We start from the raw sequence: 15807 nt of genomic DNA, 5'->3' as shown, positions 1-15807 counted from the left end.
GCCGAGCCCTGAGCATGGAAACGATGCTATGACCCACATACGGACCACTGTGTCCACTGGGTGGTCCCCTGGGAGACCCGGAACATCCGTTAAAATGGTCAATTCGAATTTTCCGTAATTGTAATCGACGGGATTTTTTAAGAACCATTTTCTACCGAACCCTGAGCATGGAAACGATGCTATGACCTACATACGGACCATTGTGTCCACTGGGTGGTCCATTGGATGATCTGGAACATTCGTAAAAATGATCATTTCTAATATTCCATTTCTGAAGAACCCGAAGTATGGAATTGATGCTTTGACCCACATGGTTTTGCAAAAATTTGTTTGATAAAAATGACGTCGCTTCAGTTTGCGAATTGACCATTTTTACGGGAATTCCGGATTATTGAGGGGACCTCCCAAAGGGCACAACGGTCCGTTTTTGGGTCAAAGAATTAATTTCATGCTCAGGGTTTGGCAACAAATAGTGGACACAATGGTCCGTAAGCAGGTCGAAGCATCAATTCCATACTCAGGGTTGTAAAAAAAATAATTCTAAAAAAATCCCGTCGCTCTACGATGGAATTTACGAATTGACCATTTTTACGAATGTTCCGGATATTCCAGGGGACCACCCTGTGGACACAATGGTACACACTCAGGATTCTTCAAAAAAATAATTCGAAGAAAGTCCCGTCGCTGTACGATGGAATTGACCATTTTTACGGATGTTACGGATCTTTCAGAGGACCACCCAGTGGACACAATGGTCCGTATGTAGGTCGAAGCATCAATTCCATGCTCATAGTTTAGCAAAAAATAATTCTATAAAAATCCCGTCGCTGTACGATGGAATTTACGAATTGACCATTTTTACGGATGTTCCGGATCTTCCACGGGACCACTCAGTAGACACAATGGTCCGTATGCAGGTCTAAGCATCAATTCCATACTCAGGGTTGGGGAAAAAATAAATCTAAAAAAATTCCGTCGCTGTACGATGGAATTTACAAATTGAGCATTTTTACGGATGTTCCGGATCTTCCAGAGGACCACCCAGTGAACACAATGGTCCATACTCAGGGTTCAGCAAAAAAATAATTCTTAAAAAAGTCCCGTCGCTGTACGATGGAATTTACGGATTGACCATTTTTACGGATGTTCCGGATCTTCCAGGGGACCACCCAGTGGACACAAAGGCCGGAAGTGGGTCAAAGCATCAATTCCTTACTCAGGGTTCAGCAAAAAATGGTTCTAAAAAAATCCCGTCGCTGTACGATGGAATTTACGAATTGACCATTTTTACGGATGTCCCGGATCTTCCAGGGGACCACCCAGTGGACACAATGGTCCGTATGTAGGTCTAAGCATCAATTCCATACTCAGGGTTGGGCAAAAAAATTATTCCAAAAAAGTCCCGTCGCTCTACGATGGAATTTACGGATTGACCATTTTTACGGATGTTCCGGATCTTCCAGGGGACCACTCAGTGGACACAATGGTCCATATGTAGGTCGAAGCATCAATTACATACTCAGGGTTGGGCAAACAATAATTCTTAAAAAAAACCCGTCGCTGTACGATGGAATTTACGGATTGACCATTTTTACGGATGTTCCGGATCTTCCAGGGGACCACTCAGTGGACACAATGGTCCGTATGTAGGTCGAAGCACCATTTCTATGCTCAGTGTTCAGCAAAAAAAAATTCTAAAAAAGTCCTGTCGCTGTACGATGGAATTTACGGATTGACCATTTTTACGAATATTCCGGATCTTCCAGGGGACCACCCAGTGGACACAATGGTCCGTTTGTAGGTCGAAACATCAATTCCATGCTCAGGGTTCAGCAGGAAAACAAATTCTAAAAAAGTCCTGTCGCTGTACGATCGAATTTACGAATTGACCATTTTTACGGATTTTCCGGATTTTCCAGGGGACCACTCAGTGGACACAATGGTCCGTATGTAGGTCGAAGCATCAATTCCATACTCATGGTTGGGCAAAAAATAATTCTAAAAAAATCCCGTCGCAGTACGATGGAATTTACGAATTGACCATTTTTACGGATGTTCCGGATCTTCCAGGGGACCACCCAGTGGACACAAAGGCCGGAAGTGGGTCAAAGCATCAATTCCCTACTCAGGGTTCGGCAGAAAATGGTTCTAAAAAAATCCCGTCGCTGTACGATGGAATTTACGAATTGACCATTTTTACGGATGTTCCGGATATTCCAGGTGGCCACCCGGTGGCCTCTAAAACCCACACACCTCCAAAAATATGTACATGCACTTGAGCAGCCTTTGTCCCAGTGACATACATAAAGATTCATATAATCAAACACTCATATAAATATACAGGCCCTCTGTTATATGATTGGGTACCCGGGTACCCCGTCACCCGTTTAAGGGGTATAAATAGTTTTCGACCCCTAATAAGCGCTGTAATCGCAACCTGGACCTCAAACTTTGCCCATCGCTTCGTCTCAACATTCTACGAGATGTCAGAAAGTTTCATAGTATTTGAACTTATCTACAACAAGTTATTTAACTTTCAATATCAGAATGGGTACCCGGGTACCCCGTCACTCACATAAGGGTTAATAAACAACGTGCACTCGCTTGACTGTGGATATACAACAGTAAATCACATGTGGAGATTGGACAGATCAAGCATTCGAAAGATATTCAATTTGCAAAAAAGAGCTAACCGCGGTGGAGGTTGGTACTCGGATTCTGATGGCTTTTACGCAAACGTGACCTTCAAGTGGTCTTGTTGTGTAAGGGTTATCATGCCTATCTAGAGAGTAGGAGGTTGAGGGTTCGAGTCCCTCCAAGACACGTGGATTCTTTTTCGCAAATTTCATATCAATTTGTCCATTTCAAAACATGTGCTGTGCATATGCACAGCCAAGATATTTAACAAAAAAATGGTGTTCGTACGACCGAGTTGCCGAATAATATGCAATTAATCATAATCATTTGTTACTCAGCGTTTAAAAATGAAAAGATTCAATGAAAAAAACAATGGAAAAGAAAACAATGCACTCTTCTATGATGAGTTTGATGAATTGACCACTTTTACAGACGTTCCTGATCTTCTGGGGGAACTCCGGTAGCCACTCAGATCCATCAAATTGAGTCACCACAATAACTTGTTACCCAACTTTCGATAATGAAAAGCTTTGTGAAAACCGCGCTCTTATATGATAAGTTTCATGAATTGACCATTTTTACGGACGTTCCGGATCTTCTGAAGGAACCCCGGTGGCCATTCAGGTTCATCAAAATGGCCAGCGTTCGACAATTAGAAAAACGCACTTTTCTAGCATGAGTTTCATGAATTAACCTCTTCTACGGACGTTCCGGATCTTCTGGAGCACCTCCGATAGCCACCCAGATCCACCAAAATGGGTCACCACAATCATTTGTTACTCAAAGTACTGTAAAGAAAGCTTTGGAAAAAACCGTGCTCTTCTATGATGTGTTTGATAAATTGACTTTTACGGACGCTCCGGATCTTCTGGAGCACCTCCGGTGGCCACCCAGTTTCACTAAAATAGGTCACCACAATCATTTGCTACTCAAAGTACTATAAGGAAAAGCTTTGGAAAAAACCGCGCTCTTCTATGATAAGTTTCATAAATTGACCACTTTTACGGACGTTCCGGATCTTCCGGAGGACCTCCGGTGGCCACCTAGTTCCACCAAAATGGGTCACCACAATCATTTGTTACTCAAAGTACTGTATGAAAACCTTTGGAAAAAACCGTGCTCTTTTATGATGTGTTTGATAAATTGACTTTTACGGATGTTCCGGATCTTCTGGAGCACCTCCGGTGGCCACCCAGTTTCACTAAAATAGGTCACCACAATCATTTGCTACTCAAAGTACTATAAGGAAAAGCTTTGGAAAAAAAACCGCGCTCTTCTATGATCTTCTTCTTATTGGCATTACATCCCCACACTGGGACAGAGCCGCCTCGCAGCTTAGTGTTCATTAAGCACTTCCACAGTTATTAACTGCGAGGTTTCTAAGCCAAGTTACCATTTTTGCATTCGTATATCATATGAGGCTAACACACGATGATACTTTTATGCCCAGGGAAGTCGAGACAATTTCCAATCCGAAAATTGCCTAGACCGGCAACGGGAATCGAACCCAGCCATCCTCAGCATGGTCTTGCTTTGTAGCCGCGCGTATTACCGCACGGCTAAGGAGGGCTCCTTCTATGATAAGTTTCATGAATTGACCACTTTTACGGACGTTCCGGATCTTCCGGAGGATCTCCGGTGGCCACCCAGTTCCACCAAAATGGGTCACCACAATCATTTGTTACTCAAATTACCATAATCAAAAGCTTTGTGAAAACTGCACTCTTCTAGGATGAGTTCTATCAATTGACCACTTCTACGGATGTTCCAGGTCTTCCGGAGGGACACCGGACCGTGAAATAATCAGGAATTGTGTTGATCCATGGAAATGGACAATGGCTACATTCTATTAGGATTATGTTCCTTCAACATCGATTCCTGGGACCCAGAATGGCCAAAGTGCAAAAATCGTAACGACATCCGTGGAGTCCATACCTTCAATTTGGTTCCAAAAGATTGAGAATCGGTTTGAAAATGAACTTTTTGGAGCGAATTCAATTTGGGGTCATTTTTGACCCGCTAATGCACAATGTGTAACTTTTTTTTAATGCACTAGGAAGGTTAAGGAATGATTCTGAATAACTCCAATTAGCTCATCAACCTTATAAGATCAAACATTTTAAAACAATACTCAGTTAAATTATTGGTCAATTTAACACTCAGTTAAATTTTGCATAGGATTTAAACATTCGAGGCGTTATAACTTTTTTTACGGACGTTCCAGCAATGTATCTTCTTCAGCAAAGTTCTTTGGCATGCTTTGGGTTATACTTTAACGCAATGTGCCACTTGGTATACGATGAACTGAAACCTCTTGGAGTAAAAATGCAAAAATGTACGTTTTCCCATACTAATTCCCATACAAACTTCAAACGCGATGCGTAAAGCGAGGAAGCAGCCAATCGGGCCAATTCTGCACAGTTGTTTGGGACCACGAATGGTTTCGAAAAACCATTGATGCGCCACTCCAACACCCTACCACACTTTTCCAGGTTTCAGCACTTGTTTTCATATTGGGATCAATATCGTAGCGTGAGCGTTTCGTTTCTTTCCAGGCATCAATGGACGCGATGCACAACAGCTCTTCGTGGTACTATTAAGGTGAAATAAAAATCAAAGAACGGAAACGCTTTTCTAGATTTTCTATAATTCATTTTCTAGATTTTCTATAACCAGCCTTCAGGCTTATATGTCTTGAATTCAACGAGAACTCAAAAAGACTGGTTGGTTGCCATCCCACGGGATGTTTGGTGAAGAGAACAATTATTATTATTCGAAGAACTACATCGTCGGAAGATCAGCCTATAATCAAATTCAACGAATAAACTGCTTTTCTCGTTATTCCATGCAGAAGAAATGGGAAATTATTTTCGTGAGGGAGTTGCTTTCCTGTAAGTGATTAATTTTACCTTAAAGTTAACCTTATATCCTTGCGAAGACTTTTTTCTACGTTGCACTCTAATAAAGAAAGTAGTTTCATTTTAAAGGGTGTCAATTGGGCTGACTTTATTTAATTAGTTTGTATGGGCTTAGTTTTTATACAATGATCAAATTGCACCCGGATTACGGTACACTGATTAATCGTTTCATTCAATTATATTTTAATTAGCCAAGCGCCCAAACGACCACCCGTGGCGTGTATCTGGCTTCTGCTCGTGTTTTACGATTGTTTACCGTCTGTTTCGTGATTATCCATAACACAGGGTAACCAACAGATGTTGTCAGTGCTTTTGTGACAATTTATTTTGAATGGCGGGTAATCTGTTCCATTTTCCATCGCTAATTATTCTCAACATAAAAGAAAAATGCAGCAATTTCGTCGGTTCTTTTTGATATATTTTTTTACAAAACGCAAATATGAGAAACAAGCCTTATTGCCTTTCATTTTGTTTTTTATTTGTTCACTAATGGCATTGATTTGCAAGTCATGTGATAAGGAACGAAAACAGTATATTAAAAATGAGTGAAGGTACCTATTTTATGGATTAAAATGAAATTCCAACAGCAGTCACAACTTTTGAAAGAGTATTTTCACAATTATTGAAAAAAGTCTGATGTGACTTATGTTAACATGTGGTAATATTTTTTGGAAATGAAACAGTTGAAATACATTTCAAAATCATTCAAATGACAAACTCATCAGATTTGTGGCTATGTGGTGATATGCCAATTCCATTGACAATGGCCACCGGAAGACGGAATCTAAGGGGACTTTAGTGGAGATATAGTGAGGAGAACACAATACATACAATTCATGCCGTTGTCTTTCTGATTCTAATTAAACAGGATTGCATAACATATGGGTAGTCTTCTGATCAAAATGGGTACTCCTGGAACTCAAAAGATAAAGATGATAAATTTGTACCAAAATCGCACAGTCTAATTCACGTTACATGATCATTCTTGCAAATAAATAATAACACAAAATGTGTAACTATAGATTTTTGTTGAAGAAAAAATCGTAAAAGTTTAAAGGTACAACATTTGATGGAGCTCTACAGCTACCATGGGAAGCATGGTATTACTTCCTCTGTTGGTCTCATGCCAGACAGACGCGTTAATTGCAAGAAAGCATTATCTCCTCTCTTATTCAATTTCGTAAAATAGCACGTTTTTAGATAATAATGGTCTAGAATGGCAGTGAATTACACGAAAACTTGTTGCTTAAACGTAATCTTTATTGCGGTTTTGTAAGTAACTCTATGAAGTACATTTTTTTATTCTTTTATTCGGTCCCGCACGGTAACGTAACTTTAAAAACTATGAACCTTTTTATCCTCTGATGAATGTAATTGATTAATTTCACATTATCAACTATAATTTGGGTATGTGATATTAAAAGTAACATTGGATAGAGGTTCTCAAACTAAAATTGGCTACGTCCTTTTACGCTTCTTTAGCTTGCGGTAAACTTCTCAGTAGCAAGTGACCCGTCGAACTGGATCTCACGGCCGGCTTACTACTGGGTATTGGAGGGGCTTCGCGAACAACGTGCAGATAAACGTCTCTTTTCTTGGATTATTTTAAAAGGGATTCTATTGTGGATGAAAACTATGGGCTTATTTAATTTATTGCTTTTTGTAGTGCGGATGGGAATCTATTAGAAAAACTATTGATTTATAATGTAGAGTGTGTGGTTTATTGCTGATTGTGGGAATTGACGGTACTGCTGCTGTTGCAGTCGCGTGACCTGTTGAACTCGTTGATGACGGTGGACGCTGATGTTCCAGCCTTCTGGTCTAGTCTCCGGCGGGGTGATGGTAGTTGTCGAAAAAAACTGGTGTAGCAGGTGCAGGAGCAGGAACTGGTTATAGCAGATCGTATTGGCTTGATGGGACACTTTTTAAAATATTTTTTATCGATCCCAAGCACAGGAACGCCAGACTAAAAATGAGGGATGGCGGACTTCTTTTGCGCCTCAATCCCTCCCAAGATGAGAGTTTTCTTTTATCACCACCCCCTTTTGTTACTTGTTTTGCACAAGACTGCATGTTGTGTTGTTGTACGCACTGATGTTCAACATGTATTCCTCCTTGTGCCCACTCTACTGTTATACAATTTAAATATTTAAGGCTACGAACAAACATTTCTATTCATGACTTAATTAAATTTATTATCCCAACACTCAAACCCCAGAAACGTGACATTAACAAAATACATGAAATACATATTAAAAACCTATAAATCTGTAACACTTGGTTACAGTGTACAAAGTGTACGTAAAGGCTATACGGTCGCTCCAAAAACAAACTTTTTATAGGTGGCCCGGAGACCCATAGTGTTATTATAACACTGTTATATACCGATCGACTCAGCTCGACGAATTGAGGTGATGTCTGTGTTTTTTTTTCTTCCAAAGCAATAGAGGGGGAATCTGTTGACCTGACGTCCTGGGTTGGACGTTCAGGAAGTGCGGGGTTAGGGACCACCTCCAACAGCAAACGAGGGAGGCATGATTACATCCCCGACCCGCTAAACCGTTTCCATTGCCGCCAAGGCCATCGTCCCTTCGGTACAACCAGAAAGTAATGCTTCAAAGGGGGGCCAGTGCACAACGCACCCTCGAGGTTAGCTGCGTGTCCTTGTAGCATCGAACATCGTGACTCGCTTTTTTAGAAGAACACAGCGCATTGCCGGCTTTCCAGGTGGCCTTACCACGCCCTATGTCTTAAGAAGGTGGGAAGGGTCGACTTCGCGCCTGCTTCCCTCTGCACGGCTGGTATCAAGAATGATGATGCCGCGTGCACACCAAATTGACCTCTCTGCGATAGGGCCTATTCGCCAAAGCACAGAGGGACTTGCCGACGCGGTACCAACGCCTGCACCAGCCTTGAAGAGGACCTCTTTCCGTCCTCGGGCTCGGAACCCGCCCGGTTGCCCGACGCCACGAAAGCGACGATACCATGTTGTTCTTCGCGCGGCCACTTGTTCGATGAAAGGGTCGAGTTTGACCACAGGGCATGACCACCGGTATGACCCATGAAGCCGACTCCGAACCCTTGGACCACCTCTTATTTGCGCCTGAACTAGCCATTCCACGCGCCACCTTCTGTGTAGCTCCGAGACGATTTAGACGATAGCCGATAAAACTCCAGCCAACTTCCTTTTTACACATCCTCCGGACTAGGTTGTCCGGGTAGTATCCAGACCACATGTGGCAAGCATGTGGTCACGCATCGTGCGAAAACGTGGGCATGCTAACAACACGTGTTCTGCCGTTTCCTCTAAACCTGCACACATCGGACACTCGGGCGAGGCCGAGTGTCCGAACCGGTGTAGATACTGTCTGAAGCAACCATGGCCTGTAAGGACCTGGGTCAGGTAGAAAGTGATTTAGCCATGGCGCCGCTTGCACATGAGCCTATACGTACTTTCTAACTTCGTTCTGAAGCAGTTAATACGCAGGGCTACCAAAAGCAGCTCCCCCATACCTCAATATGCCGCTATAGCTGTGGAGGCACGCTTGCAGGCGTAATTGACGTGGCTACCAAAGGTGAGCTTATCGTCGATCATTACCCCCAAGAGTTTGATGGAGCGTTCAGAGGTGACCGTGCAGTTGCCTGCCCTTATCACCGCTTGTTGCTCCGACTTTCGGTTGTTAACAACAACCACCTCAGTCTTGTGGTGAGCCAGTTCTAACTTCCTTGAACTCATCGAGTGGGCTGCAGTCAACTCTACCTCTTCGATCGATTCGCCGTAGGCCTCCAGCGTAATATCGTCGGCAAAGCCGACGATTACCACGCCCACCGGGAATTTTAACCTCAAGACGCCGTCGTACATGATGTTCCATAACACCGGACCCAGTATGGAACCTTGCGAAACCCCTGAGGTTATCCCGGGCAGAAGCCATGAACATAATAACAAAACATGATATGACCTTGATTGATATAAGAGATAAAAGAACAGACAGCAATATCAAAAATTTGCACCGAAATATCATTTAAATATCAAAATATGCTATGGATAAGAACAAACTAATGGCACATGAAATTGATTACTTATTACAAATAGCATAACTTGATCTCCTCATGATATTTTAGTGCAAAATATTAATATTGTCGTCTGATCTTTTATCTCTTTATCAATCATGTCCATATCTCATTTTGCTATCTTATCAACATTTGATATTGTTGAGCTATTTTCGTCTACTCGGGATGTCAACGCACTTCCGCCTCCGTGTCGTATACCAGTACTCGATTCTGGAAGTAGCTTCCGAGAGTCTTGTACAGGTACTCGGGAATTCCAAGACGCAGGAGCGCATCCGCGATAGCTGTCCAACTGGCACTATTAAATGCATTGCTCACGTCGAGAGTCACTACTGCACAATAGCGAACTCCTCTCCTCTTACGCTGGATAGCTATCTCCGCGGATTTGGTAACCGACAAGATGATGTCTGTGTGTGTATATGTGTATGTGTGTGTATGTGCGAAAAAAAAGTCTAACTCATTTTTGAAGCAATTATCCTTACCGATTTTTTCGTGACAAGTTGCATTCGTTATGGCCAAAATACATTTTTTTTGGACAAAGACGAGTGAAAAAAAAACTAACTCACTTTTTTGGCACTTATTCTTAAACCGATTGTTTCGCAAAAAGTAGCGTCTTGCCAACTTCTCAATCTTTTTCCATCAACCGATTTGCTCGCAACAAATTATGCTCGGCGGGTGACGGTGTTGAACTTAATCTGTAGATTAAAAAAACACTTTAATAAAGAAAAAAATGTTCGGTGGGGAGTCCTGTCCGATTGTTTCCCATTGAAAATTGTGCTGATCCAACTCCGGGCTCGGAAGTTGTGGCCAATATATTTTTTTACAAAATAAAACTTTTTATAAGAGGCTCGAAGACTAATTTTCTATCGTAACATGCATTCAAAAAATTCACTTAGTTTTGGACACTTAGTCTTAACTTGTTTACTCACAACAAGTTGTATAGCACGGTGAATCCTGTTTCATTATTTCCTATCAGACATCAGTCTATGGGCTCAGAAGTTATGGCTAAAATACAATTTTTATGTGCAAAATGCGTTTCAAAAACTCGCTCATTTTTCGGGCATTTATCCTTAAAGTCACTCCTGACAGAATCCAAGTTTCAAAGTGCTCGCGTTTTCGGGGGCACAACACTCGATATGGAGGCGGCGGACAACTATCATTTTTGTTGATTCAGCTTTGCTGCGTCGCAGCATGCGTCAAAAATAAAATGACAGTTTTGCGTTGCTTCCGTATCGAGTGGTGTGCCCCCGAAACTTGGATTCTGTCAGGAGTGACCTTAACTGATTTATTGCATCAAGTTGCTGCCCATATAAAAGTTATAGCCAGAATATTAGGTATTAAAAACTATTCTGCCGTCTGTTTTTTTTCATGAATATTTAAAAATTTGAATTCGTAGCTAGTTAAGTCTCAATAGAATAGGGTTAAGGCAGGTATTTTCGTCTTTTCGTCATAGTCTCGAAAACTAATAAAGGAGACACTTTTTTGACAAACTCATTCGTATCAAATCTTATGCTCAGGAGATACGTTCTGCTATAGTGGAGCTGTAGCGAATGGATATTGCTTTCGATGGTTTTAGCCCCTATGACGATGGACGGAAATACCTGCCGTGTCCCTATCAAGTGTCATCGACAAACACAGATTGAAAATTTTCTCAAGTCAAGCTCCTTTGGAACAGAAATATTCCATAAAGGACAGGCGGAGCAACTTTAATGTTCATAGAATTGAGCGTTTTTCAATCGCGTCTATTTATCCTTAAATCTTTCGATTATTATTTTTCATAACTTTTCAATTGGAATTCCGTGGATATAATTAAAACCTTGAAACCCAAAAATCGCTAGCTCGGACGATGGATTTTTTTTTTAAATTCTTTGTAGGGTTAATTACACATACATCGGAGTAGGATGTGTGTGACTTAGGAGATGACAAATTCTGCTTTACTCAGATTCTCGCTTAACTTTTCGAAAGGGTCTAAGTAACATTTTTTCATGAATTAATTTGAGTACTGCAATCAAAAGCTTTCATATTGGTCTGTTGATTGCAATATTCAAATCAATTCATGAAAAAATGTTACTTAGATTTGAAAAGTTAAGCGAGAATTCAAGTATCAAGCCGCCCTGTTAGTTTCCGGCGTAACCCACTTCTATCTACCACAAGCTTTTCATACGCAACCGAAAATAGGATTTAAGCTAGTTTTGTCCGAAGTTTGAATTATCGTTAAAGGAATAAATTTCATCAATAATGAGCGTTTGTGGTTTTAAAGGAAAGTTATCAGGTTATCCCTTGGGTAATCCCATTTTTTCTTTCTCAATTATCCGATGATGATGAAGAACGCCCAAATAATAATTTAAATAGGATGTAGTTTACCAAAAACACTTCCTGCACTGTATACGTTTTTTCATTCTTGGTTTTCTAGAAGGTGACGCTTATAATCTGTTTATGAATTGTCAGCAGCATAACTGTTTGGTAAATAATTTTAGAAGAAAATCGGTGAAATAACTACCGAGCAATTCTGTTGGGATATCGGTGAATTTCAATGAAATTCGCGGTGTCTTCGGCAGAAGGACTTCATTCAAAATGCCTGTCTTTCACGATTTTTATGGAATATGCACTGGAAAAACTGAACATATTTTGTATACTAGAAAGGCAAAAATGTTCTAGGTCTTCCGATACAACATTTTAATTTACCCATGATATGAAAGAGGAGAGTTTAGAAATCACAAATATTCTTAAGTCCGCATAAAATCTGGTCTGCGACGGGTCCTGTACTCCCCGAAAGATTATTCGACGATCATACGATTTCCTGGATAAGCGACGATCCATAAAAATGTCAGAGGTAGAAGGGACAAAAGATTGAATGAACAAAACATAGAAATCTTCAATTTCATATACATGATGACTGGGACAATATTTACAACAGTAACTTATAATTGTCCTCCTTGTTTCTCCTTTCTTATTTAATTTAATTTATAAAGTGTTCAGCAGCCTTCGGGCGAAAAATTTGTGTTTTTCTTTTAACTAGCTGTTTCGAACTAATTCTCATAAATCGTGTAGAAAAGAACTATTTAGTAGTATTTAGAAGTATTTAGTCGAATTCTCATTCATTACTATCCGTCTTGTAGCAATGATTGTCGAAATAATTTTCTTCTCCTTATCCTACATTGATCATCGTTTTGATTAAAAGAGCAACTACTGGTACAATCATGCTTATTGAAGAAGCTATTATGAAAATCGATGAAAATTTCATAAATTATGTGAAGATTATATCTGGAATGTCAGGACGTTCAGATTTTTTATTTTTTTATAAGGTACACTGGGGGAAGTGGAAAAGGAAAAATCGATAGTGCATGTTTGAATTAGTGTAAAACCATTTTAAATGATCTAAATGCGTTCAATCAAAATGGGCTATCAAAAACAGTCAATTTTGCACCAACTGTGCTGTAATTCATACCATTTTGGTCGCTTGAAATTTGTGGAAAAAGATTTAAAAATAAGGAGTTGTTTTTCCACTTAACCCAGTGGGATGGGGTAAGTGGAAAACCCATGTTACCTTGATCTTCAATTGTGATGAGTAGTTACATATAACTAAAATCAATACGATAATTGCTCTGAGTATCTTTTGTGGAATAATTTCATTACCTTAACGGAATAGATCCTCAAGAAATTCTCGTAATAGCTAGGGGAGGGCTGGTTTTGCCTTCTCGAACACTAAGTGTACGTGAAATCTATATGTTCGCCCCAAAGATAAACTTTTTGAAGGAAAAATTGGACTTTCAGGGTTATAAATAAATCAACTTAGTTTAACGAATTGAGATGATGTCTGTGTGTGCGTGTTTGTATATATGTAAAAGGAAAAACACGTACAAAATTATCTCCTATTTTTAAGCACTTGTCCTTAACCAATTTGTTCGCAAAAAAATTTCATTCAACGGCGAAACTTGTTAAGAATAAAAATTAATGTGAATTTTATAATATATTTACCTATCAGTGCTATTTTTAACTTTTTTATACATTTTTTTCGTATGTAAAACATGTGAAAGGCATCAATACCGATAGGTGGATTAATCAGGCATTTTCTCATTTATATTAGTCCAATCACCCCTGGAATCACAATACTAACAAAGAAGGAACATATTAAGATTCACAGCTATCGAAATAAACCCTGGAGGGAAGAAAAAAAATTGCGTGATTAGAGCATTATCCACTTTCCACGCAGTGTTTGATACCAGGGGTAAGTGTAAAAACTTCGAATTATTTGCTTTCATAATACAAACCACTACAAATTGAATGGGATTAGTTTAATTGTATTGTAATAGTAACCTGTGATATAAATTCACTTGAAAAAGTGACAATTGGTGCAAATATGAATTGATTTTATGAATGCAAAAATCAACTTTTCGCGAAACCTAAAACTGCAGTTCAGGCGTTAACCGTGTTAGTGTATATATTATACAAAATTCAATACAGTGTTAGTATGAGCATCAAAGTATATTCTTGCATAATGTTATGATGTGGTAAAAACTGTGAAGTATGTACAATTCCAATTTTTGGAGTCGATTTTTACACTTACCCCCTTTTTCCACTTCCCCCAGTGTACCTTATGTAATATGTGCATCGATTTCGCAACACCGCAAACTGACATTTTTCCTATTTGTCCTACCCACTACTTAGAACGTGGATGCGCCTCTGATATTACGAGATATTACACGTCAACTTTGACATCAAGAGCCTCCTTATTGTAACTTTATCCTTATAAAGTTTCTATTCGGAATAGGCTCTCAAAATAGTTTTAGCTACATTCTCAATATTTCGATGACACCATGATTTTTTTTTTCAGATATTGGAACAAGTGTAATTTAAATAGTTCTCTATTTTTGGTTTTGATTCCTTCAAAAATGGACGCATTCAGGCTTCTGAGTGATTATTTGTTTACAATTCAACAATATTTTGTAAATTCTTCTCCGACATCACGAATGTCCGCACTTACCGCAGTGCGAATATTGAATCCGACCACTACCTCGTTGCAGTATGCCTGCGCTCAAAACTCTCGACGGTGTACAACACGCGTCGAAGTCGGACGCCGCGGCTTAACATTGGGCGGCTACAAGATGGTAGACTAGCCCAAGAATACGCGCAGCAGCTGGAAGTGGCACTTCCAACGGAAGAGCAGCTAGGCGCAGCGTCTCTTGAAGATGGCTGGAGAAATATTCGATCCGCCATTGGTAGCACCGCAACCGCTGCACTTGGCACGGTGCCCCCGGATCAGAGAAACGACTGGTATGACGGCGAATGTGAGCAGTTAGTGGAAGAGAAGAATGCAGCATGGGCGAGATTGCTGCAACACCGCACGAGGGCGAACGAGGCACGATATAAACAGGCGCGGAACAGACAAAACTCGATTTTCCGGAGGAAAAAGCGCCAGCAGGAAGATCGAGACCGTGAAGAAACGGAGCAACTGTACCGCGCTAATAACACACGAAAGTTCTATGAGAAGTTAAACCGTTCACGTAAGGGCCACGTGCCACAGCCTGATATGTGTAAGGACATAAACGGGAACCTTCTTACGAACGAGCGTGAGGTGATCCAAAGGTGGCGGCAGCACTACGAAGAACACCTGAATGGCGATGTGGCAGACGAAGATGGCGGTATGGTGATGGACCTGGGAGAACGCGCGCAGGACATAATTCTACCGGCTCCGGATCTCCAGGAAATCCAGGAGGAGATTGGCCGGCTGAAGTACAACAAAGCCCCTGGGGTTGACCAACTACCAGGAGAGCTATTTAAACACGGTGGTGAGGCACTGGCTAGAGCGCTGCACTGGGTCATTACCAAGATTTGGGAGGAAGAAGTTTTGCCGCAGGAGTGGATGGAAGGTGTCGTGTGTCCCATCTACAAAAGGGCGATAAGCTGGATTGTAGCAACTACCGCGCAATCACATTGCTGAACGCCGCCTACAAGGTACTCTCCCAAATTTTATGCCGTCGACTAGCACCAACTGCAAGGGAGTTCGTGGGGCAGTATCAGGCGGGTTTTATGGGCGAACGCTCCACCACGGACCAGGTGTTCGCCATTCGCCAAGTACTGCAGAAATGCCGCGAATACAACGTGCCCACACATCATCTATTCATCGACTTCAAAGCCGCATATGATACAATCGATCGGGACCAGCTATGGCAGCTAATGCACG

General features: G+C 40.9%; 1 protein-coding gene across 1 annotated transcript in view; it reads right to left on the bottom strand.

Annotated features, from left to right (window-relative positions):
* The window catches only part of LOC134220474 (cardioacceleratory peptide receptor-like), a 271750-nt gene that overhangs the window by 250748 nt on the left and 5195 nt on the right, over positions 1 to 15807 (bottom strand). The gene's annotated exons all lie outside the window — the stretch shown is intronic.

The sequence above is a fragment of the Armigeres subalbatus genome, chromosome 3 (assembly GCF_024139115.2).
Source record: "Armigeres subalbatus isolate Guangzhou_Male chromosome 3, GZ_Asu_2, whole genome shotgun sequence".
Lineage (NCBI taxonomy): Eukaryota > Metazoa > Arthropoda > Insecta > Diptera > Culicidae > Armigeres > Armigeres subalbatus.
This window is presented reverse-complemented; position numbering and strand designations above follow the sequence as displayed.